This window comes from Mustelus asterias, chromosome 16 (assembly GCF_964213995.1).
Source record: "Mustelus asterias chromosome 16, sMusAst1.hap1.1, whole genome shotgun sequence".
Classification (NCBI taxonomy): domain Eukaryota; kingdom Metazoa; phylum Chordata; class Chondrichthyes; order Carcharhiniformes; family Triakidae; genus Mustelus; species Mustelus asterias.
This window is the reverse complement of record NC_135816.1, coordinates 37,227,613-37,251,444: the sequence shown is the minus strand read 5'-3', so window position 1 is coordinate 37,251,444 and position 23,832 is coordinate 37,227,613. Positions and strand designations below refer to the sequence as shown.

The 23,832-nt window shown below is 44.9% G+C and overlaps 1 protein-coding gene and 1 pseudogene across 1 annotated transcript in view; one reads left to right on the top strand and one right to left on the bottom strand.

The window, feature by feature from the left end:
* The window catches only part of spock1 (SPARC (osteonectin), cwcv and kazal like domains proteoglycan 1), a 497,915-nt gene that overhangs the window by 87,166 nt on the left and 386,917 nt on the right, over nucleotides 1–23,832 (bottom strand). The gene's annotated exons all lie outside the window — the stretch shown is intronic.
* On the top strand, nucleotides 2,923–3,127 carry LOC144505694 (U2 spliceosomal RNA; annotated as a pseudogene).

The following is a 23,832-nucleotide window of genomic DNA, read 5'->3' as shown; positions in this document are numbered from 1 at the left end:
CTTCAATGCAAGGAGCATCCGGAACAAGGTGGATGAACTTGGGGCGTGGATTGCTACTTGGGACTACGATGTTGTGGCCATTACGGAGACGTGGGTAGAACAAGGACAGGAATGGTTGTTGGACGTTCCGGGGTATAGATGTTTCAGTAAGTGTAGGGAAGCTGGTAAAAGAGGTGGAGGAGTAGCATTGTTAATCAAGGATAGTTTAACGGCTGCGGAAAAGCACTTTGAGGGGGATATGCACACTGAGGTAATATGGGCTGCAGTTAGAAACAGGAAAGGAGCGGTCACGTTGCTAGGAGTTTACTATAGGCCCCCAAATAGTAATAGAGATGTGGAGGAAGAAATTGCTAAGCAGATTATGGATACGTGTGGGGGTCACAGGGTAGTTGTCATGGGGGACTTTAACTTTCCAAATATTGATTGGAACCTTTGTAGGTCAAATAGTTTGGATGGGGCACTTTTTGTGCAGTGTGTGCAGGAGGGTTTCCTGACACAATATGTGGATAGGCCGACAAGGGGTGAGGCCACATTGGATTTGGTACTGGGAAATGAACCGGGCCAAGTGTTAGATTTGGTTGTGGGAGAGAACTTTGGAGATAGTGACCACAATTCGGTGTCTTTTGTTATTGAAATGGAGAGGGATAGGGCCGGACGGCAGGGCAAGGCTTACAATTGGGGGAGAGGTAATTATGATGCGATTAGGCAAGAATTAGGGGGCATAAGATGGGAACAGAAACTGTCAGGGAAAGGCACTGATGAAAAGTGGAACTTTTTCAAGGAACAAATACTGGGTGTCCTTGATAGGTATGTCCCTGTCAGGCAGGGAGGAAATGGCCGAGTGAGGGAACCGTGGTTCACAAAAGAGGTGGAATGTCTTGTGAAAAGGAAGAGGGAAGCTTATGTAGGGATGAGGAAACAAGGTTCAGATGGCTCGACTGAGGGTTACAAGTTAGCAAGGAACGAGCTGAAAAAGGGGCTGAGGAGAGCTAGGAGGGGACATGAGAAGTCCTTGGCGGGTCGGATCAAGGAAAACCCCAAGGCTTTTTACTCTTATGTGAGGAATAAAAGAATGACCAGGGTGAGGTTAGGGCCGGTCAAGGACAGTGGTGGGAACTTGTGTATGGAATCAGTAGAGATAGGCGAGGTGATGAATGAATACTTTTCTTCAGTGTTCACCAAGGAGAGGGGCCATGTTTTTCAGGAAGAGAAGGTGTTACAGGCTAATAGGCTGGAGGAAATAGATGTTCGGAGGGAGGATGTATTGGCAGTTTTGAATAAACTGAAGGTCGATAAGTCCCCTGGGCCTGATGAAATGTATCCTAGGATTCTTTGGGAGGCGAGGGATGAGATTGCAGAGCCTTTGGCTTTGATCTTTGGGTCCTCGCTGTCCACGGGGATGGTGCCAGAGGACTGGAGAGTGGCAAATGTTGTTCCTCTGTTTAAGAAAGGGAATAGAAATGACCCTGGTAATTATAGACCGGTTAGTCTGACTTCGGTGGTTGGTAAATTGATGGAAAAGGTCCTTAGGGATGGGATTTACGACCATTTAGAAAGATGCGGATTAATCCGGGATAGTCAGCACGGATTTGTGAAGGGCAAATCGTGCCTCACAAATTTGATAGAATTTTTTGAGGAGGTAACTAGGTGTGTTGATGAAGGTAGGGCGGTTGATGTCATATACATGGATTTTAGTAAGGCGTTTGATAAGGTCCCCCATGGTCGGCTTATGATGAAAGTAAGGAGGTGTGGGATAGAGGGAAAGTTGGCCGATTGGATAGGTAACTGGCTGTCTGATCGAAGACGGAGGGTGGTGGTGGATGGAAAATTTTCGGACTGGAGGCAGGTTGCTAGCGGAGTGCCGCAGGGAGCGGTGCTTGGTCCTCTGCTCTTTGTGATTTTTATTAATGACTTAGAGGAGGGGGCTGAAGGGTGGATCAGTAAATTTGCTGATGACACCAAGATTGGTGGAGTAGTGGATGAGGTGGAGGGGTGTTGTAGGCTGCAAAGAGACATAGATAGGATGCAAAGCTGGGCTGAAAAATGGCAAATGGAGTTTAACCCTGATAAATGTGAGGTGATTCATTTTGGTAGGACTAATTTAAATGTGGATTACAGGGTCAAAGGTAGGGTTCTGAAGACTGTGGAGGAACAGAGAGATCTTGGGGTCCATATCCACAGATCTCTAAAGGTTGCCACTCAAGTGGATAGAGCTGTGAAGAAGGCCTATAGTGTGTTAGCTTTTATTAACAGGGGGTTGGAGTTTAAGAGCCGTGGGGTTATGCTGCAACTGTACAGGACCTTGGTGAGACCGCATTTGGAATATTGCGTGCAGTTCTGGTCACCTCACTATAAGAAGGATGTGGAAGCGCTGGAAAGAGTGCAGAGGAGATTTACCAGGATGCTGCCTGGTTTGGAGTGTCGGTCTTATGAGGAAAGGTTGAGGGAGCTGGGGCTGTTCTCTCTGGAGCGGAGGAGATTGAGGGGAGACTTAATAGAGGTTTATAAAATGATGAAGGGGATAGATATAGTGAACGTTCAAAGACTATTTCCTCGGGTGGATGGAGCTATTACGAGGGGGCATAACTATAGGGTTCATGGTGGGAGATAGAGGAAGGATATCAGAGGTAGGTTCTTCACGCAGAGAGTGGTTGGGGTGTGGAATGGACTGCCTGCAGTGATAGTGGAGTCAGACACTTTAGGAACATTTAAGCGGTTATTGGATAGGCACATGGAGCACACCAGGATGGTAGGGAGTGGGATAGCTTGATCTTGGTTTCAGATGAAGGTCGGCACAACATCGTGGGCCGAAGGGCCTGTTCTGTGCTGTACTGTTCTATGTTCTATGTTCTATGTTCTAAGGGCAACTAGGGATGGGCAATAAATACCGGCCAGCGACGCCTATGTCCCACAAATGAATTAATCGCTTCTCGGCCTTTTGGCTAAGATCAAGTGTAGTATGAAGAGGATGCTGTGCTTGGTTGAGGTCATTAGGTTACATTGAAGCTTCATATGTTTCATATGAAGCAATTTTTAAAAAGCGGTATCTCGGCCTTTTGGCTAAGATGCAAATGAGCTCAAGTCTTGGAGGAGGTGTTGCTTTCCCTCCTCCAATCAGCTTGGCTCATGTAGATCAGGCCCAGGACAGGGTAATTTGATCGCTTGCCCTGTCTTGCCAGCCTGGATCGGAAATGTCTCAACTTGTTGAGACTCTGAATTGGACTTGATTTGATTGAATTGGAAAAGTATATAAAAAAAAAAGATTAAAATACCATTCCAGATTTAACAATGATGGCTAAAAATGCATTTGAATGTTTCTTGCAAAGTAAAATCGTATAAGTAAAGCAAATTAAGAAAAGGAACAGGAACTCTGTTAATCTAAATAGAGCATTAATTGCAACATAAAATGGCATTTTAGTCCAAATTCATTGCTGCAAGGCTTTTTACCACATGACTGAATAACTCTTTTCGTGTATTCTACAAGAAAGCTTAATATTAAACAATCATTTACTGGTAAGGCACAACCCCTTTTAAAACCTTGCTTGAAACAGAAGTGACCCAGGCAATTTACTGTTTCTCAAAACTGAGGCATACATTATAAGACATATGATTAAAGTCCTGCTGTGGAACACTTGTCATCTCCTCGCGTCTGAATCCATTACAAAAGTAGAATTCAAGGACAATTATTCCCTTACTCCACTAAGCGAGGGGAGTAGCGGCCAGAAAACAAAGCAAATCAGACAGTGAGAATTACTGGAGAAAATTTTATTATTCATAGACCGTAATTTCTCAAATGTCTGAATTAGATTTTTTTTTAACAAGAGTGCAACTCTCGATTTGAAGACAAATTTATCTGTCTCAAGCAATAATCGACATTTCACCTATTACCCACCCAAGAGAAAGACATGAATAACATTTTCATGCAGGATTTTGAAAATGGCTTTCTCTGAACTGGTTGAGACTGTTCCATCCAGGCTTACTGAGAATGAAGCACTTGTGTGATCTCCTACAATGTATTTTCTGATAATCCCATGGCAATGGAGATATAAAAACACATCAGCCATAAATATTTTGCACCTCACAGATGTGATCAATTCCCTGAAAACACCATGAAACGTATGGTTCTTAGGTTTAGTAACATCTTTAAAATATAATATTAATATATTTTAGTTTGATTTGATTTATTATTTTCACATGTATTAGTATGCAGTGAAAAGTATATTAAAAGTCTTGCATAAGTTATGCATGTCTTGTCTTCATTAACTTTCCTTCCTGTGTCATAATTTTGATCCGTTCTTCTTGTGTAATTTCAAAACCTGCATGAACGTGTCAAAATGGCAAAAGCATATGTCAACATCAGTTGTCATGCTGTAGTTCCACGGCCTTTGTCACCAGGTGGTATGGCTTTGGAATGTCAGTCACTGGCTGGCACAGTAAATGTACGGTTCCCTGACATTTTGTTTACCAACTGGTTTTTGACTGCTTTTAAAACAATTTTATTGTCATTTGCAGCATCAGTTTTTGGGGCCCTCGCATCCGTTGGATATACCTATGACCACCCAAATCCACCAAACAACAAAGGCAACTTTTAATCCCACTGTGTCTTCAATGTAATAAAACACCCCAAGGCACTTGGAAACATAGAAAATAGAAGCAGGAGGAGGCCACTCGGCCCTTCGAGTCTGCTCCACCATTCATTTTGATCATGGCTGATCATCAATTTCAATGGGCTGATATCCTTCAATTTCAATATCCTTCAAGGTAGCAATATCAAACAACATTTGAAACTGAGATATTAACGCTGATGACTGAAAGCTTGTTCAAAGAGGTTTTGACAAGTGCTTAAAAAGGTGAAAAGAGAGGTTTAAGGAAGGAATTCCAGAGCTTCCATTTGGGCAGTTAAGCACGGTCAACATGCTGGAGTGAATAAGTTGTGGCTGGAAGTGTAGGTGCTCCAATCTCTTGGACGTTTGCAGAGCTGGAGGAGGTCACAGAGATAGAGAGGGATTTAACTACAAGAATGGGAATTTTAAAGCTGAGGCATTGCTAAAGCAGCAGCCAATGTATGTCAGTGCGTCAAAGAAAACTCCAGCAGCAAAGTCTCTTATAAATCTTTTAATCTGAATATTCTGCAATGACTTCAAGTAATTTAGCAAACTGGTAGTCTCTTTCTTCTCTTCGGCAATTTTGTAAAAAGCATTGTAGTTGTTTTATTTTAATGCATTGCACTAAGAAATCCTCCAGGGGACACCATTTACATAGAGACAACAAAATAGCATAGCTCCATGAACCATGGTATAGGAGTTCTGGTATAATTTAACAATTATAAATATACACTGAGGGTTTTAACATTACAAATGTCTGAGTTTTGGAGATAATATTAGCTGGTCTCCAAGGAACTCAATGATCTGGTTGTAGGAACATCTGCTGCATGTTGAAGCATTTGAAGTGTTGGCACAAAGCTCTGATTAAAGAAGTCCAATTGCTTACTGTTACATGACTCTCATTGTTAATAAGTTTTGTTTGGAACAATTGAAGAAGATTGAAGCAATGATCTCTGCAACTACAATAACTAATGTGGTAAATGAGCAGTCTGAATCTAGTCAACTACGATTGGAATTTTGTCCCAGATACATTGACCTTCATATATCCATTGGACTCTTTCACACAGAATTATTTATTTATTAGTCACAAGTAGGCTTACATTAACACTGCATGAAGTTACTATAAAAATCCTCCAGTCGGCACACTCCGGCACCTGTTCGGGTACACTGAAGGAGGACTTAGCATAGTCAATCTGTGTACAGTTCTGGTCATCTTATTATAGAAAGGATATTATTAAACTAGAAAGAGTGCAGAAAAGATTTACTCGGATGCTAGCGGGACTTGATGGTTTAAGTTATAAGGAGAGGCTGGATAGACTGGGACTTTTTTCTCTGGAGCATAGAAGGCTGAGGGGTGATCTTATAGAGGTCTATAAAATAATGAGGGGCACAGATCAACTAGATAGTCAATATCTTTTCCCAAAGGTAGGGGAGAGGTTTAAGGTGAGAGGGGAGAGATACAAAAGTGTCCAGAGGGGCACTTTTTTCACACAGAGGATGGTGAGTGTCTGGAACAAGCTGCCAGAGGTAGTAGTAGAAGCGGGTACAATTTTGTCTTTTAAAAATCATTTAGACAGTTACATGGGTACGATGGGTACAGAGGGGTATGGGCCAAATGCGGGCAATTGACATTAGCTTAGGGGTTTTAAAAAAAAAGAGCGGCATTGACAAGTTGGGCCGAAGGGCCTGTTTCCATGCTGTCAACCTCTGTGACTCTAATCCACCTAACCAGCACATCTTTTGGACTGTGGGAGGAAAGCGGGGCGCCCGGAGGAAACCCACACAGACACGGGGAGAAGGTGCAAACTCCACACAGACAGTGACCCAAGCCGGGAATCGAACCTGGGTCCCTGGCGCTGTGAGGCAGCAGTGCTAACCACTGTGACACCATGCTGCCCTGTTGTTACAGCGAATTATTACAGCACAGGAGGCCATTCAGCCCATCATGTCCACAGCGGAGGTTTTTGGTAAGCATAAGCACTGGCATGGACCTGAGGGGCTGAATTGGCCACTTCTGTGCTGTAAATGTTAAATAATTCTGTGTAATGTGTCATGGGAGTCAGAGGTGTTTTGAATGGCTGAAGACTTTAGTGGTAAGTTCATCATTATTGTGACATTGGGGTAGAGAAGCTTGTGTCATCTAGTTTTGTGAATGAGGGTTATAATTCAATGCCTACCCATGCTGGTTCCGATTGAAGTGGACAGAATATAAATTTAGTGCATTCACCTCATCTGTGTGATTGCAGTGTGTGGTTGAGCGGGTTCCTCACTGTTTCCTTAGGCTTCGTGCTGCCAGCTGTTTCTATGCTTAGCAAGGGGCTGGGCCATGCAGGGATCACATGATACAGCCAGCCTGCTCTTCTTAAAGGGAGCGTGTCCCTCTTAAAGGGAAGTAGCACTGAATAACATGTGCAGGCATGAGAGGCAAGTGTGAAGCTGGCAGCAATGGCAGGCGGGTGATGGTGAAATTGAATATTTGAATGACGGTACATCGAACACCAGGGCGCAGAGAAGGTTCCAGCGTGACAAATGTGGCACTGGAGGAATTACAGGCGGAGTTTGCGTGCTGGAGAAAGAATGAGTGTATGAGTGTGCGTGAGTGAGTGTGAAAGTGAGTGTGTGGGTGTGAGCGAGGATGTTTGTGTGTATGTGTGAGAGATTGTGTGTGTGTGCGTATATGAGAGAGTGTGTGTGTGTGTCAGGGGAGAGACCAGATTGTATCCAGGAAATGGCCCTGCCCCTTCACGATCCTCGCACTGGTCTCTGCCCAGGGAGGTGCCCCCTGGCATTGAGACACAGTTGGCTGCTCTAAGTGTTCACGAGGCAGCCACCATCGCAGTCAGATGCGGCATACAGGAGCTCACCACCAGCTCACCAGGAGGGAAAAGCATATTCTACGGGTAAATCTCTTACACTAGCACTGAGGCAAGGACAAGTCAGTCCACTTCAAGCCTTCATTCTTTTCAGCAAGTACAATGAATTCTGATTTTGCATTAATGTCCTTCCTTCCTTTGTGTTATCGCAAGCAGAAGTGAATCAGTCAATGGCCTCCATTATAGAATCCCAGCACCAGGACTCTCACCTCTTCAGACTTCCCAATGTATAAATATTTTATAAGGATCATGACTTGGGTCATGTAAGGCCAAATTCTCTCAGAATACAGAGGTTTTTTTAGACTCCAGAGGTTTTGTCCATCACTTCATTTATCCTAGTTAAAGCATAACCACAATACCTAAAATGATAAGGCTATGTATACTATGAAATGACGATAATTGGTAAGAAAGTAAGGTGTGTTACCATTTTCAGTAGAGAGGAGAACAGGGAAAAAGATAGTTGAGGGTGCAGGCAAGAATTTCTTCCTCACTCAACATGTTAGGAAGTAATGGATTTAATCAGTAGCAGTACTCCTGAAATAATAGGTGTGATTTTATGGCCTCGCTCGAGCGAGACCAGAAATTCCTGCTCGAGGTTAACGGACATTTCCGTTGACCGCCCTCCCCTGCTCCGATTCCGTGGCGGACAAGGCAATAGAATTCCAGCGGATATCCGATTTCCATGTGGGAACTGTAAAAGTTTCACAGCACAGAAGGAAGCTACTTGGCCCATCATTGTCATAATCAACTCCCAGAAAGAACTATTCATGACATCCTATTTCCCATATTTCTCTTTTTTTAAGCTTTCAGATCGAAAACATTTGATGGAGTCCATTCCTGACACTTTTCTGGTGAGAATACTCCATGGCCTAACAAGTCCTCAATTCATATTAATAGTCATTGTATCGTCATATTTCATTTGGCTGAGAAAGTTATGGCTGCAGACAATTTGGTACCTACCGTAAGAATTCATTCAATTTTCAGGTATAAGGAAAGGTTTCAGAAATGGGGCTTGGTTGATGGAAATAACTTATAGAAAAGAAAAATAAAGTTCACCCCTTCCCCTTTGGATACCCCACTCAGCCTCCCTTTAGGCCACCCATCTTGACACTTTATCTGCACTAATATATTACCTTCACTTCATGAACCTATTTTGCTTATTAAACATTTTGGTGGTACTTTATGACCATTAGAAATCCAGGTATACTGCATCTTCTGGTTTCCCTTTATCTAACCCTCCAGGTTGGTTGCATCCTCAAACACTATTAAGTTCTCAAACACAATTTCCCTTTTGTATAACCATGCCTACTTTGTCTGATTGTACTATAACTTTCTAAGCATATTGTTAAGACTTCCTTGATCATAGGTTCCAGCACTTTCTCAACGACTGATGTTATGATGAACTGATTCAAAAACTGAACATCAAAATGGCTCCAAGCTACCAGGTAGATTTGCGCGTCTGACTGTGTTTAACTTTTATGAGGACAAAGGACAATCTTTAATTTAGTAATGGTTCACCCTGGTTTCGTCCAAGAGGTAATGAAGTTTCTCGACACGTCACTGTAAACATGTAAATTTTTGCCTTGGCAGCCTCACAGCGCCAGGGACCCAGGTTCAATTCCAGCTTGGGTCACTGTCTGTGTGGAGTTTGCACGTTCTCCCCGTGTCTGCGTGGGTTTCCTCCGGGTGCTCCGGTTTCCTCCCACAGTCCGAAGGACGTGCTGGTGAGGTGGATTGGCCATGCTAAATTCTCCCTCAGTGTTACCCGAACAAGTGCCGGAGTGTGGCGACTAGGGGGTTTTCACAGTAACTTCATTGCAGTGTTAATGTAAGCCCACTTGTGATGAATAAGTAAACTTTAATAAACTTTTAAAAAACTTTTCAACAGCCACGGGTGGCAAATTGCTTCACAGTGTTAAATGAAATGATCTCAAATGCGTTATTTGGAAGATGTCATGGCAGTTTGTCCAGGTCACATGACGCAGTGGCCATCTTGCTACCAACGAGGCAACAGCAAAATACAAAACCTGTTTTCAGAGAGGTCCTCAGAACAGCAGAAAGAGACTGCCTTCATCAGGAAGAGAGATCAGAGTAACAAGCCCAGCTATCGGACTACTGTAATTAACAAGGCAAACAAAGGGCTATCCCTGATCTTACTGAATGGCGAAGCAGGTTGGAGGGGCCGAGTGGCCTACTCCCAATTCATATGTTCGTATGTGATGCCAGGATAGCACATATCCACAGCCTTTTAATGCACTCTGTAGGCACCACCAGTAGTGTAGACCACCGCAGAAAGCAACATACAGCACCTTGCACCCCAAGCAAAGTGGCATCAGGCCTCGATAGCGCTGCCTCCTTAGCAATGATTTCCGTGCCCAGGGATCCCAATTTGCCGCTGAATTTATCAGTTGATTCATCTGTTGTGGGAGTAGGAACTGTGATTTCTCATCAAAGCCTCGCCAGTTTAAAATGACAGGTTGTATTTGCTCTCTGAAAGAACAGTTATTCACAGATTGAGTGAGAGGCCCTTGCAATCATACTTTGAGTGAAGACATTTCACACAAACGCAGTCAGAAGTCATTTCATTCTGCCCAGAAGCCTCTACTTTTCATTGTTTCACAAAAGTAAGCTTCAATGAGAATTCAAAGATATGCTATTCAATTATCACCTGGCAGATATGACATCTACTTTAAACTATCAAAGTCAAAAGCCAATCCAGCTCCTCTTACTCCTGCTGACCTATATCAGGTTAATGTTTGCCAAAAATCAATTTTTCAGCGTGCAGTAAAACAGGAATTGTTTCCTGAACAGTTGAACATTCTATCCTTCAGGGTAGGTAAGGTACATAATGCTACAGAGTGCAGCTCTACACTATCCAGTGCAATATGGTTAATGTCTGGTCTGCTGATGAATGTTTACCAGCAGAATTATGATTCTACATAAGACATTAAGGTGAATTTTTGGTTGAATATGGGTGCTGGCTTTGTGCCGTGACTTTACCTAAATTCCAAAACTCTCTGATCCAGCACCTGTGATAACCCCCACGATCTGCAGGGGGAATCACTATTTGACCTCCCAGTTAGGCTCATGGAATATGAGCTCCCTGAGGAACAAAGAACAAAGAAAATTACAGCACAGGAACAGGCCCTTCGGCCTTCCAAGCCTGCACCGACCATGCTGCCCAACTTAACTAAAACCCCCTATCCTTCCGGGGACCATATCCCTCTATTCCCATCCTATTCATGTATTTGTCAAGATGCCCCTTAAAAGTCACTACCGTATCCACTTCCACTACCTCCCCCGGCAACGAGTTCCAGGCACCCACCACCCTCGTACATCTCCTTTAAACATTGCCCCTTGCACCTTAAACCTGTGCCCCTAGTAATTGACTCTTCCACCCTGGGAAAAAGCTTCTGACTATCCACTCTGCCCAGGCCTCTCATAATCTTGTAGACTTCTATCAGGTCACCCCTCAACCTCCATCGTTCCAGTGAGAACAAACCAAGTTTCTCCAACCTCTCCTCATGGCTAATGCCCTCCATACCAGACAACATCCTGGTAAATCTTTTCTGTACCCTCTCCAAAGCCTCCACATCCTTGTGGTAGTGTGGCGACCAGAATTGAACACTATATTCCAAGTGTGGCCTAACTCAGTTCTGTAAAGTTACATGATTTGCACATTTTTAAACTCAATGCCCCAGCCGATGAAGGCAAGCATGCCATATGCCTTCTTGACTACCTTCTCCACCTGCATTGCCACTTTCAGTGACCTGTGTACCTGTACACCCAGATCCCTTTGCCTATCAATGCTCTTAAGAGTTCTGCCATTTACTGTATATTTCCTATCTGCATTAGATCTTCCAAAATACATTACCTCACATTTGTCCGGATTAAACTCCATCTGCCATCTCTCCGCCCAAGTCTCCAACTGATCTATATCCTGCTGTAGCCTCTGATGGTCCTCATCGCTGTCTGCAAATCCACCAACCTTTGTGTCATCCGCAAACTTACTAATCAAACCAGTTACATTTTCCTCCAAATCATTTATATATATTACAAACAGCAAAGGTCCCAGCACTGATCCCTGAAGAACGCCACTTGTCACAGCCTTCCATTCAGAAACGCACCCTTCCACTGCTACCCTCTGTCTTCTTTGACTGAGCCAGTTTTGTATTCACCTTGCCAGCTCACCCCTGAACCCATGCTACTTCACCGTCTGCACCAGTCTGTCATGAGGGATGTTGTCAAAGGCCTTACTGAAGTCCATGTAGACAATATCTACTGCCCTACCCTCATCAATCATCTTCGTCACTTCCTCGAAAAACTCGATCAAGTTAGTGAGACACAACCTCCCCTTCACAAAACCATGTTGCCTCTCACTAATACGTCCACTTATTTCCAAGTGGGAATAAATCCTGTCTCGAAGAATCCTCTCCAATAATTTCCCTACCACTGATGTAAGGCTCACCGGCCTGTAATTACCTGGATTATTCTTGCTACCCTTTTTAAACAAAGGAACAACATTGGCTATTCTCCAATCCTCTGGGACCTCCCCTGTAGTCATGATGTGGAGATGCCGGCGTTGGACTGAGGTAAACACAGTAAGAGTTTTAACAACACCAGGTTAAAGTCCAACAGGTTTATTTGGTAGCAAATACCATTAGCTTTTGGAGCACTGCTCCTTCGTCAAGGAGCAGTGAAGGAACAGCGCTCCAAAAGCTAATGTTATTTGCTACCAAATAAACCTGTTGGACTTGAACCTGGTGTTGTTAAAACTCTTACTGTACCTCCCCTGTAGCCAGTGAGGATGCAAAGATTTCTCTCAAGGCCCCAGCCATTTCCTCCCTTGCCTCTCTCAGTATTCTGGGGTATATCCCATCAGGCCCTGGGGACTTGTCTACCTTAATGTTTCTCAAGAACCCCAATACCTCCTCCTTTTTGATCTCAACATGACTCAAACTATCCACACATCCTTTCCCAGACTCATCATCCACCAAGTCCTTCTCTTTGGTGAATACTGACGCAAGGTACTCATTTAATACCTCGCCCATTTCCTCTGGCTCCACGCATAGATTCCCTCCCTTGTCCTTGAGTGGGCCAACCCTCCCTGGCTGTTTACATATGCTGGCCAATGCTTTCTCGTGACCCCTTTTAGCCCTCTTTACTCCTTGCTCAAGTTTCTTTCTACTTTTCCTTGTATTCCACACTTGCTTCGTGTGTTCCCAGCCTCTTAGCTTTGACAAATACTTCCTTTTTCTCTTTGACTGGGCTCACAATATCTCTCGTTATCCAAGCTTCCCAAAACATGCCGTACTTATCCTTCATCCTTACAGGAATGTGATTGGTAAATAGCCCACCAGGTGGAGCTCGTATACCGAGCCCTAAGTAAACAAGTCCCCGAGAGGGTCCATTGCTCTTTTAGTCCCTGTTGGGACCTGATGTGTTCACCACAGACTTGTGGTTATTGCTCATTTTCATTTATGCAATAAAAACACAGTTCCTTCACAGCCGACTCCTGGAGTTATATACATCCGTATGCTGGCCATTCTGGTATAATAATGAGAAAAAAACCCAGCTGGAATTCACACATAGTGGCCATTCCTAGCTAATAGCATTGTGGGTTTCAAGTTTCAGATAAACTTACCAATAAACCCTGTGGAAAATAACACTTGGCATGACTTATCAAACCCATGCCTCATATTCTTGCAGATGCGGCACATTCTGAGTTATGTATTGGAAACAAAAAAGCGACACACACCTGTTTCGATATTTTTAAACCTGATTTGAAAACATCAGAGTCAAGAAAACAAGAATTTGCTGGATCACCAACTTCGAAACAATATTGTGAGGGAGAAAGAGTATCATGCCTAATTTCCACGGATATAAAAATGGTACGTTGATGTTATGAAACAAAAGACTGAAGTTGCCATTTTTATTTCTTTTGGATGGTTCCCCGTGGAGGTGCCTTAAGAAACAGCTATGAGAATTGCAGCAGTCCCCTGCCTTTGAGATATCGAATGGTCAGAACGAGAGTGGCCGAATGTTGCAGCTAATCCTCAGAAATCTTCAGATGATTCACCTGTTCCCATTGGCGACAGACTGTCTCCCAGGACATTGTCTGCTCCAATTCTGGCCTGAACTCTCCAAGGTGCTTTCTGATGGAACCTGTGAACCCAACGTTGGAGCCAAACCCAGGGAAGCTTCAATCTGCTGCTTCTCTTATTGTCCCCAGCTCACCCACTGTCAAACTTACTTGAAGGTATTCTAAAAAGTCTGGGAAATCTCCAAATTGTCCAGACTTTAAAGATACTGCTGACTGAAGTAGTTTTCTGAGAGATTCATGTGTTGGCAGTACTCATTTTTCCCGCATCCTACCAGAAGGGGTCATCATTTTTTAAAATCGTACAAACATAGGAACATGAGCATATCATTTAGCTTCTCAAGCCTGTTCCACCATTCAATGGGGTCCAGACTCTTCTGTGACTGATCTGCACATACCCGCCTTTACTCAATATCCCTCGATATCTTTGGTTAACAAAAATCTATCAGTTCAGATAATACTGTGTTATTTTGATCTATTTTAAGTTTAAGGTGAGACTGCTTTAAGAGGCAGTGTTTTGTTAATAACAAAATACAGGCTAATAACTGTTTTTAGCTAGGAATGTGTTTGTAGAATCCCATGAACACAGAATACTACAGTGCAGAGGAGGCTGCACCAAAGCATGAAAGGCCCTGACCTGCCCACCTAATCAGCACTTGGCCCATAGCCTTGAATGTTCTGGCTTGCCAAGTACTCATCCAGGTATTTTTTTAAAGGATGTGAGGCATCCCACCTCCACCACCCTCCCAGGCAGCGCATTCCAGATCGTCACCACCCTCTGGGTAACACGGTTTTTCCTCAAATCCCCCCCTAAACCTCCCACCCCTCACTTTTAACTTGTGTCCCCTTGTAACTGACCCTTCAACTAAGGGGAACAGCTGCTCCCTATCCACCCTGTCCATGCCCCTCATAATCTTGAACACCTCAATCAGGTCGTCCCTCAGTCTTCTCTGCTCCCGAGAAAACAACCCAAGCCTATCCAACCTCTCTGTGTACCTTAAATGTTCCATCCCAGGCAGCATCCTGGTAAATCTCCTCTGCACCCACTTCAGTACATTCATGTCCTTCCTATAATGTGGTGACCAGGACAGTACACAGTACTCCAGCTGTGGCATCACCAAAATTCTATACAACTCCATCATGCCCTCTCTGCTTTTGTAATCTATACCCCGATTGATAAAGGCGAGTGTGCCATATGCCTTTTTCACCACCCTATTTACCTGCCTTTCCGCTTCAGAGATCTATCGACAAACACACTTTGTTCTTCGGAACTTCCCACAGTCAGACCTTTCATAGTATACTTCCTTGTCAAATTACTCCTTCCAAAGTGTATCACCTCACACCTTTCAGGGTTAAATTGCATCTGTCACTTATCCACCATTTGACCATCTCATCTATATCTTCCTGTAACCCAAGATAATCACCCTCACTGTTAACCACCCGGCCAATCTTTATATCATCGGCAAACTTACTGATCCTACCCCACAACATAGTCATCTATATCATTTATATAAATGACGAATAGCGGGACCAGCACGGATCCCTGTGGTATGACACTGATAACTGGCCTCCAGTGACTAAAGCAGCCATCTGTCACCACCCTCTGTCTCCTACCGCTAAGCCAATTATGAATCCACCTTGTCAGATCACCCTGTATCCCACGTGCATTAGTCTTCTTAATAAATCTCCCATGTGGGACTTTATCAAAGGCTTTGCTGAAATCCATGTAAACTACATCAACCGCACTGCCCTCATCCACACACTTGGTTACACGCTCAAAAAATTCAATCAAATTTGTTAGGCATGACCTCCCTCTGATAAAACCATGCTGACTATCCCTCATCAAACCTTGCCTCTCCAAATGGAGATAGATTCTCTCCTTCAGAATCTTCTCCAGTAGTTTCCCAACCACAGACGTGAGACTCACTAGTCTGTAATTCCCAGGCTTGTCTCGACAACCTTTCTTAAATAATGAGTTCACATTAGAGTTAGTAGACCTTTTGTTTACTTATGTTCTCCTAGGATTTTAGACTAATATGCAGAGTCATGAGACTTTTGATTAGGTTGATTTACAGGGACAGAGTCATGTGATTAATGGGAGGCGCTAAGCTTGCAGGAAAGAAAACAGTTTCATTTTCATTTTAAAATAAAGAGCAGTTGCTGCCTGAAGTTAGTGGAAGAAAGAAGTGTCTCTCTGTCTCTCCAGAGGCTTTCTGAAAGCTCGAAGACTGTTAACCTAAGTCACAAGCAAGTGTACCTGTGCACTGCCAACTAATTTTAAAGAGGGGTCTATGAGAGAAATATTGCTTGATTGGAACTAATAATGATAGGTTATCAGTTAGACTTGTATCTTGCCATGTTTAAGTATTGTTCAATTGTTGAAGGTTAAAGTAATTCATTTGTTAAACTGTGTTGTTAACTGAAGTTTGTTTTGATAAAAGCTCCCTAATTTGTCAGCAGAATTGCATCTGGAGTAAAACATCTTGTCCTCACATTAATGTCAAAATAGAAAAATTGTTGGGGTCTTGTCTGGCTTCATAATATATGTTGGGTTTTTGATCTGATAGCTTGATACAATCCCACATTTAAAATTAGCAATTGATCTAGTATCAATTGCCATTTGTGGAAGAGAGTTCTTTGTGAATAAAAATATTTCCTCACTTCACTTCTGAAAGATCAGACTTTGATTTTTAGGTTATGTACACTGGTCCTTGATTCCCCAACCACTGGAAATAAGTTCTCTCTATCTGACCTTTCAAGGCCCTTTAATATATTGAAATCTTCAACTAAATTACCTCTTAACCTTCTAAATTCCAGGGAATACAACCCTGGTTTGAGTAATTCCCATATTATTTGACATACTTGCTCTTAACCAGGCTCATTCTTGGAAAAGGCTGCTGCCAAATTCAAATTACCAGTAAACCAGAGACTGGTGATCCACCTAGGTTAATGCTTTGGGGTCGCGGGTCAAATCCCACCATGACAGCTGGTGGAATTTGAATTCAGTTCATAAATCTGGAATAAATTTGGAATGTAAAGCAAGTCCCAGTACTGGTGACCATGAAACTATTAGAATCATAGTATCATAGAATCCCTACAAAACAGAAAGAGGCCATTCGTCCCATGGAGCTTGCACCGACAAGAATCCCATCCCAATCCCAACAATCCCTATCCCCATAACCCCATGTATTTATCCTGCTAACCCCCCCTGACACCAAGGGGCAATTTAGCATGGCCAATCCATCGAACCTGCACATCTTTGGACTGTGGGAGGAAACCGGAGCACCCGGAGGAAACCCAATTGTCAATTGTTGTAAAACCCTTAGGTTCACTAATGTTCTTTAGGGAAGAAATCTGCCATCCTTACCTGGTCTGGCCTACATGCAACTCCAGACCCACAGTAATGTGGTTGACTCTTAACTGCCTTCTGAAATGTCATAAGAAGCCACTCACCTCCTCAAGGGCAATTAGGGATGGGTAACATATTTCCCAATCTAAGGGGGAAAAGTGCTAGCTATCAAATATTATATACCATAACTTGAACACCAGGGAGCCCCTGAAGGATATAAACATTATGCAGCAATTGCATTTAAGTGTCATCTCACAATATGATGAGGATGAGGTTTCAGAGTCTGAAATGAATTCCTTCATAACCATCATTATTAATCAAGGCACAAAACTGAGCAGCAACTTGTGTTAAATATGCTTCCTACATCTGGGGCAGGATCTTACACTAACCCCAAGGCAGATTCAAAGGAGAGGGGAGCACAAAATTGAAAGGACAGGATTGCCCCCTGGGACCTCCCCACCCGTCCCCAACCCAACCCCCAGACGCAATTGCAAATTCGGTTGGGGGTGGTGAAGAAACCCACCCTTTCACTTATTAAGCCCTCATGGGGGTCACTTAACGGCCACTTAAAGGCCTTCTCCTGCCCAGCTTCGATTTTCGGACTGACGAGAGAGGATGAGGGTAGGGTGGGAAAGTAAGAAAAAAAATCCTTTGGTTGACAGCTCTCTGTTGTAGGACATTCTGATCTAGAAGGGCGGAAGTTTAGCCTGTTTCAGCAACAGGTGTCTCCCTTGATTGGCAAACCCCACCCCACCCACCCCGCGGGCCACCCTCGCTGAGATTTTACCCAGGGAGTGGCAGAACACCTTGTACAATTCAGCCCTATGTGTCGTGCGAGTGTCTAAGGCACTGTTAATGCCATTACATTTATTTCCATGGTTTCGCTATCCACTGCTCCTGCAATCTCTCATTAAAAAGATTGTTTCTGTCCATAATCTTTGACAATTTTGCAACATCAGTGAGACAGCGTCGCCTACCAGTGTGCCACAATCAATCTAGGATGAACTATTGCATCAGTTCGAATAAATATGCAGACCTGTAATCTGAAAACAACTGTCATCAGAAATAACAGAGAACAACTCAGAAACATCTTAACAAAAAAAGCTTACAGTGCTCTGTACACTTTCAGCTTTGGGTGGCTTTCAAAGTGAGTGCAAGATATTGATTGCCTGGTGTAGTGTGCAACAGAAGGTACATTTGCTATTTCTGAAGCTGTTTTTGGCACTTCCACTTTAATATATTGTGAACTTCATTGGATGTAGGGATGGTCTGAAGATAACTAATGCAACTCCAATCCTCAAAAAATGGTCAGGAACAGAATGCTGAAAATTAGCGTGGAGTTAACTTGACATCTGGCATGAGGGAAATTACTGGAGTATAATTAAAGAAGGCAGTAAAAGCATGCCTAATTTACAGAGACAATATATTTTCCGCAACGTGGGTTTATGAAAGGCAATTATTCTTAAGAAATTACAGGAATTCGTTGAGGATTAAGAGTTGCTTGAACGTGGTGGAGACCTTGGGTGGTATTCTCCCAAGAACATTCTAAGTGGTGAACTCATGGGAAAACTGGAGTAATTCACGCTGTTTTTTTCAGTGGGAGCTCCCACACTCTGTGCACTGCAGAGGCCACCAGCGTGAATATCATTATAAATCGGGGGCAGGGCCTATTCACACCAGGGAGGCTGAACCCAGCGGGCCTCTGCGCATGCACAGTGGCCCTGCACTGTCAGCCTGCAGTTTGTTGGCCAGACTGGGACAGCCACACTGCAGCCTTCCCACCCCCCATGGCCTGATCGCAGCACCTCGACCATTCTCAGGGCCAGCCTCAACCCCCGTCATCCCGATCTCAAGCCGCCCCCCTCAAACAGTCTCCCTATTCCCCCCCTTCCCAGATTCCGCCCCCCCCCCCAGCCAACCCCAATCGCTGACCTTCCTCCTGCCCCCATCAAACCCCATGCAAAGTGGCAGCAGGACCCCCAATCCCACTGATTGCCCCTAGGCCCTGCCCCCATTAGGAGCCATTCCCAATAGGCTCCTCTCCTTGGCATTGCCCCATGCCCGGTGGGTAGTGCTAAGGTGCCCCCTGGGCCTGGGCACTTTGCCCTTTGGGCAGTGCCAGGGGGTCCAGGCTGGCACTGCCAGGGTGCCCATGTCCAGGGACACCACTGCCCGACCCTCTGGGTGTCCCGATTGCCCCCCACTTAACTCCAGCAAGGTCGTCCCGCTAGTTCCCCGAAGGTGGCGAGCCAGTGTAATCCCCGCTGGAGTGAAACACTCTGGCGGGGTGGGAGAGTCTAGTGGGCCCACAGAATTCAGTCCTGGGCCTGCCAATGACATTTAAATTACATTCAACTAAAGATGTAAATTACTTACCTGTCTTCCCGCTGGTTTCCAGCGTGGATCTGACCATGTTGGAAATCCGGCACTACAGATACACTCCCTCAGATACTAGCAGGAACACATGTGTGAATCCTATGCGTGCCTGGCCGCGAGATTCTCCCACCCCGCTGCACTAGAAAACCAGCGCGGCAGGGTGGGAGAATCGCCCCCATTGCCTGTCAGTGAGTATTTAATGTGCTTACTGGATGCTTAAGAAGAAAGCTGAAAGTTTGTGGAATCCAACATCCAGTTGTTATTTATGTTAAAATCTGGCACTATTAAATCAGAGGCTGGAGAGTGGGGGTGAAGGAGAGGAGAGGAAAGTGCTGAAGGTGTGGTCTATTCGGTAGGAATGGGGTGTTTGAGACTTGAAGCAGTCAGCTATCATAGAATCATAGAATCCCTACAGTGCAGGAGGCCATTCGGCCCATCATGTCTGCACCGACTCTCCAACTGAGCATCTTACCCAGGCTCTAGCCCCGTAACTCCACATGTTTACCCCTCAAATCCCCCTAACCGACAAATTTCTGAACATTGAGGGGCAATTTGGCATGGCCAATCCACCTAACCTGTACATCTTTGGACAGTGGGAGGAAACCGGAGCACCCGGAGGAAACCCATGCAGACATGCGGAGAACGTGCAAACTCCACACAGACAGTCACCTGAGGCTGGAATTGAACCCAGGTCCCTGGCTCTGTCAAGGCAAAGAAACATTGTCATTGAGAGATGATGTCGATGGGAAGTACTGTTGGGGGTAGAGGCGGGGTGGGGGGCGGGGGGGGGGGGGGGGGAGCTAGCATTATAAAGACAGCTGAAGCAGGGGAGGGGTAGCCTGTGAAAGGAAAATGTGGCCGGTTCCCAGCCATAAAAAAGCTGCGCTGGAGATATTTAAATTAAGTTGAAATTAAATTAAACTTGAAAAACACCTCAATAATGTCTGACAAGAATCTTAATTGTAGCAATAAGTATCCACGTGTCTGCGCTAATTGAAATCCAGCTTTGGTGAGCAGGCTACTTGCAGACATCCAAAAACACCTCCATTAAACTCAGAGCTGGAGCAGTGGTGTGGTCAATTATTTTAACCACCTACCCACCCATTCTCACTTTGAATGGCCAATCTTTTTTCCCTCAACATATATCATGAAATATTTCAAAAAAAACTGAAACATAAATTGTGCAGTGGTAATAAATCTAGATGTGTGTATCATGTGAACTATCGAGCTTGTTTTATAATACTGAAGCCACTTATAACAGTCCCAGACTTGGTGCTAGATTTTTAAGCCAAATGAAATCCTTAGAGATTTTAAGACCTGCCAAAAGTGATGGTTTTTACTGCTCCGCCAGAGCAAATGAGATAGGGACAGGTATAAAGCGGCATGGTGTCACAGTGGTTAGCACTGCTGCTTCACAGTGCCAGAGATCCGGGCTCGATTCTAGGTTTGGGTCACTGTCTGTGTGGACTTTGCACATTCTCCCCGTGTCTGCGTGGGTTTCCTCCGGGTGCTCTGGCTTCCTCCCACACTCCAAAGATGTGCGGGTTAGGTGCATTGGCCATGGTAAATTGCCCCTTAGTATCCTGGGATGCATAGGTTATAGGGATTAGCGGGGTGAATTTGTGGGGTTACAGGGATAGGGCCTAAGTGGGATTGTTGTCGGTGCAGACTCGAAGGGCCAAATGGCCTCCTTCTGCACTGTAGGGTTTCTATGATTCTATGATCAGCATCAGAAAATAGGAGCACTTATTACTAGCCCTACTTCACTTTTGCAGAAGCCATGAGATGTTTCTTCAATAGTCAGTGGTAAAGAAATTGCCATTTTTGTCTGGTTTATTTTGCTTTATAATGTCTCTACATTGTTCATTGAGTTAGCTCATCCCATCGATCTGAATTCACATTTTCATTTGCAATAATGATCTGCCCTATTAATTTCAGCCTACACTCTTATCTTCAAGTAAAGGCCCATGTAATGAAGTTCAAAAACGTCTTGTGGCTTGAGGCCAGCACATGTTAGCGTTTTATTAGAAATGCTCAGTTACTGGCTGGTAAAATGGATTAGGATGTATCAAAGTCATGACTTCGTTAATTTGCCATGAAACCAGTTTCTTTCATTTCATTTATTAAGTTCAAGTATCAGATTGCACTCTTGTCCCTGGGTAAGGAGATTGTGGATTCAAAGCCCACTCAAGGACATGAAAGTAAAATCTAGACTTGCCTTTCAGTGCAGTGCTGCGGGAGTGCGGCACTGTCAGAGATTTGGGCTCGAAATTCAGCTCCAAAGCACCTGTGTCTTCAGCAGCGCATTTGTCATTGTGTGTTTAACTTGGTGTCCATGCTGCGTGCACACAGTTCTGGTGCAGGCCATGTCAGGCACCACCTTGGTGAGGGCCAAACAAAAGCCAGGAATTGGGCAATTAACATATGCAAAGAGGGGTTTAATGCCTTCTTCTGCTCCCTCTTGCAACTTTGGCTTTCGTCTGAGATGACCAGAACCAGAGATTGCCCCCAGAGAAATCAACATTGGCCAGCACAGAATTAAAAAAGGGAAGTACTCACCTTAATCACCAGCATTCCCAGTTCTGAGATCCCTCCACAACCTAGGTCTAAACCTCCCAGTGCCCCCTCCTTGATCGCTATTGAAGGCACAGTCAACAATACTGCAGACCCCTCCAATGTTCAGTCCCAAACTCCTCGGTCCCCTGTCAGGCCAATTCCTCCTCTAAAATCCTGAAACCTACTTGAACACTGGCGCATTAACCTTGGCAGATTTCTACTGCTGTGTCCACTACAGAATAATGAGGTCCAACCCCCAAGGTCCTGGGCTCTTTAGACCACCCCCCCCCGTCCCTGCCCTCAACCCCTCCCCCCCTCCCCCCGCCCCCCCCCCCCCCCCCCCCCCCCACCCCCACCACCCCAAGTGGTTCCAACTGCCTGGACGTAAAAGATCCCATGGGCCAATTCAAAGCGTTCTCTCCCATGACGTGGCCAATATTTATCACTCAGCCATCTTAACTAAGGCAGCTTGTATGGTGGTGATCACGTTGTCGTTTGTGGGAGCTTGCTGTGAGCAAATCGGCTGCTGATTGACAAGTCACTACACTTCATTTGTGTTGTGGGAAATCCCTGAGGTTATGAAAGGCGCTACCAAAATGCAAGTCCCTTCACTGCTTTTCATACATTTTGAGACCTCAGGGGGTAGAATTTTCCATTCTGGAGCCTAGATCTGATGGCGGGAGCAAAAGTCAAAGTGACTTCTGCTGGAGAGCAGGATGGGTAAACATTCAGGAGCTCGTGCTATTCACCTCATTAATTAAGCAGCCGTGAGGAGTGTGTTGAATTTTGTGGTGGGGCAGGTAGCCGCCGCCCCCCCTCCACCCCCCCCACTCATCTCATAGTCTCCAATATCCAGGCACCATATTTAAACAGCATTCAAACAGCCATTCGCTTTTCTGCTCCTTCCTTTGATCTCACCCTCCCCCAGTCCTGGCTCAGTCTCACCCCTCCCTTGTGCCAGCCTTGGTGAAGCATATGTGACAGGCAGCTGACATCTCACTGTGACTCTGTGCAAGGAAGGAGAAAGCAGCAAACACTGTCGGGAAGTCCAGGAGGGAATCTACCTCGCCAGGTGCACCCCACTCGCGTACAATGGTGAAACAGAACATTCTAAATTCCCCCTGGTGGGGGGCGGTACATTTGAAGGGGGGCGGGGGCAAGATTCCGTTGTGCTGGGATTTTAATGAACATTCAAGAGATGCAAGTCGAGTTCCCAACGTAACTCTGCAGGACATTTGGCCCACCTTTAAGATGCCCCGAAAATCTGGAGAACAAGCTTCCAAACTACTTTCCTGCCATCATAGAATCCCTCTCGTGCAGAAGGAGGCCATTTGGCCCATCAAGCCTACACCAACTACAATCCCACCCAGGCCCTATTCCCATAACCCTGCTAATCTGCTGGCACTAGAGTCAATTTAGCACGGCCAATCAACCTAACCCGCACATCTTTGGACTGTGGGAGGAAACCAGAGCACCTGGAGGAAACCCACGCAGTCACGGGGAGAATGTGCAAACTCCACACAGACCCGAGGCAGGAATTGAACCCGGGTCCCTGGTGCTGTGAGACAGCAGTGCTACACTGTGCCACGATGCCGCCCCATCAAGAAACCGATCTTGGCCTCCCGTCAGGATTCCCGCCCAGAGTACCTTCCTCAAAAACATTTTAATGGGCAACAAGGTCTCTTTAAATCATAAGTAATCATGACAACTGAGAAACTGTTCTCGACTTTTGGCTCCCTGCTCTTTTCCCACTTGACCCTGACGCTCCTTTGATGTATCCCAGGTCCTTCCTGCACTTGCAGAATTCTCGGACTGCTGATCTTGCCTCTTTAATCTAAGTCATCCATCCAAATTTAATTGAGTTTTAATTTTAATTTGATATCATGTCATAGTCTGGCAGTCTGATGGTCAGCCTTCCTGTCCATTATCCAGCCAGGTCCCCAGCCTGATGCCTTCGCTTAGTAATAGTTCTGT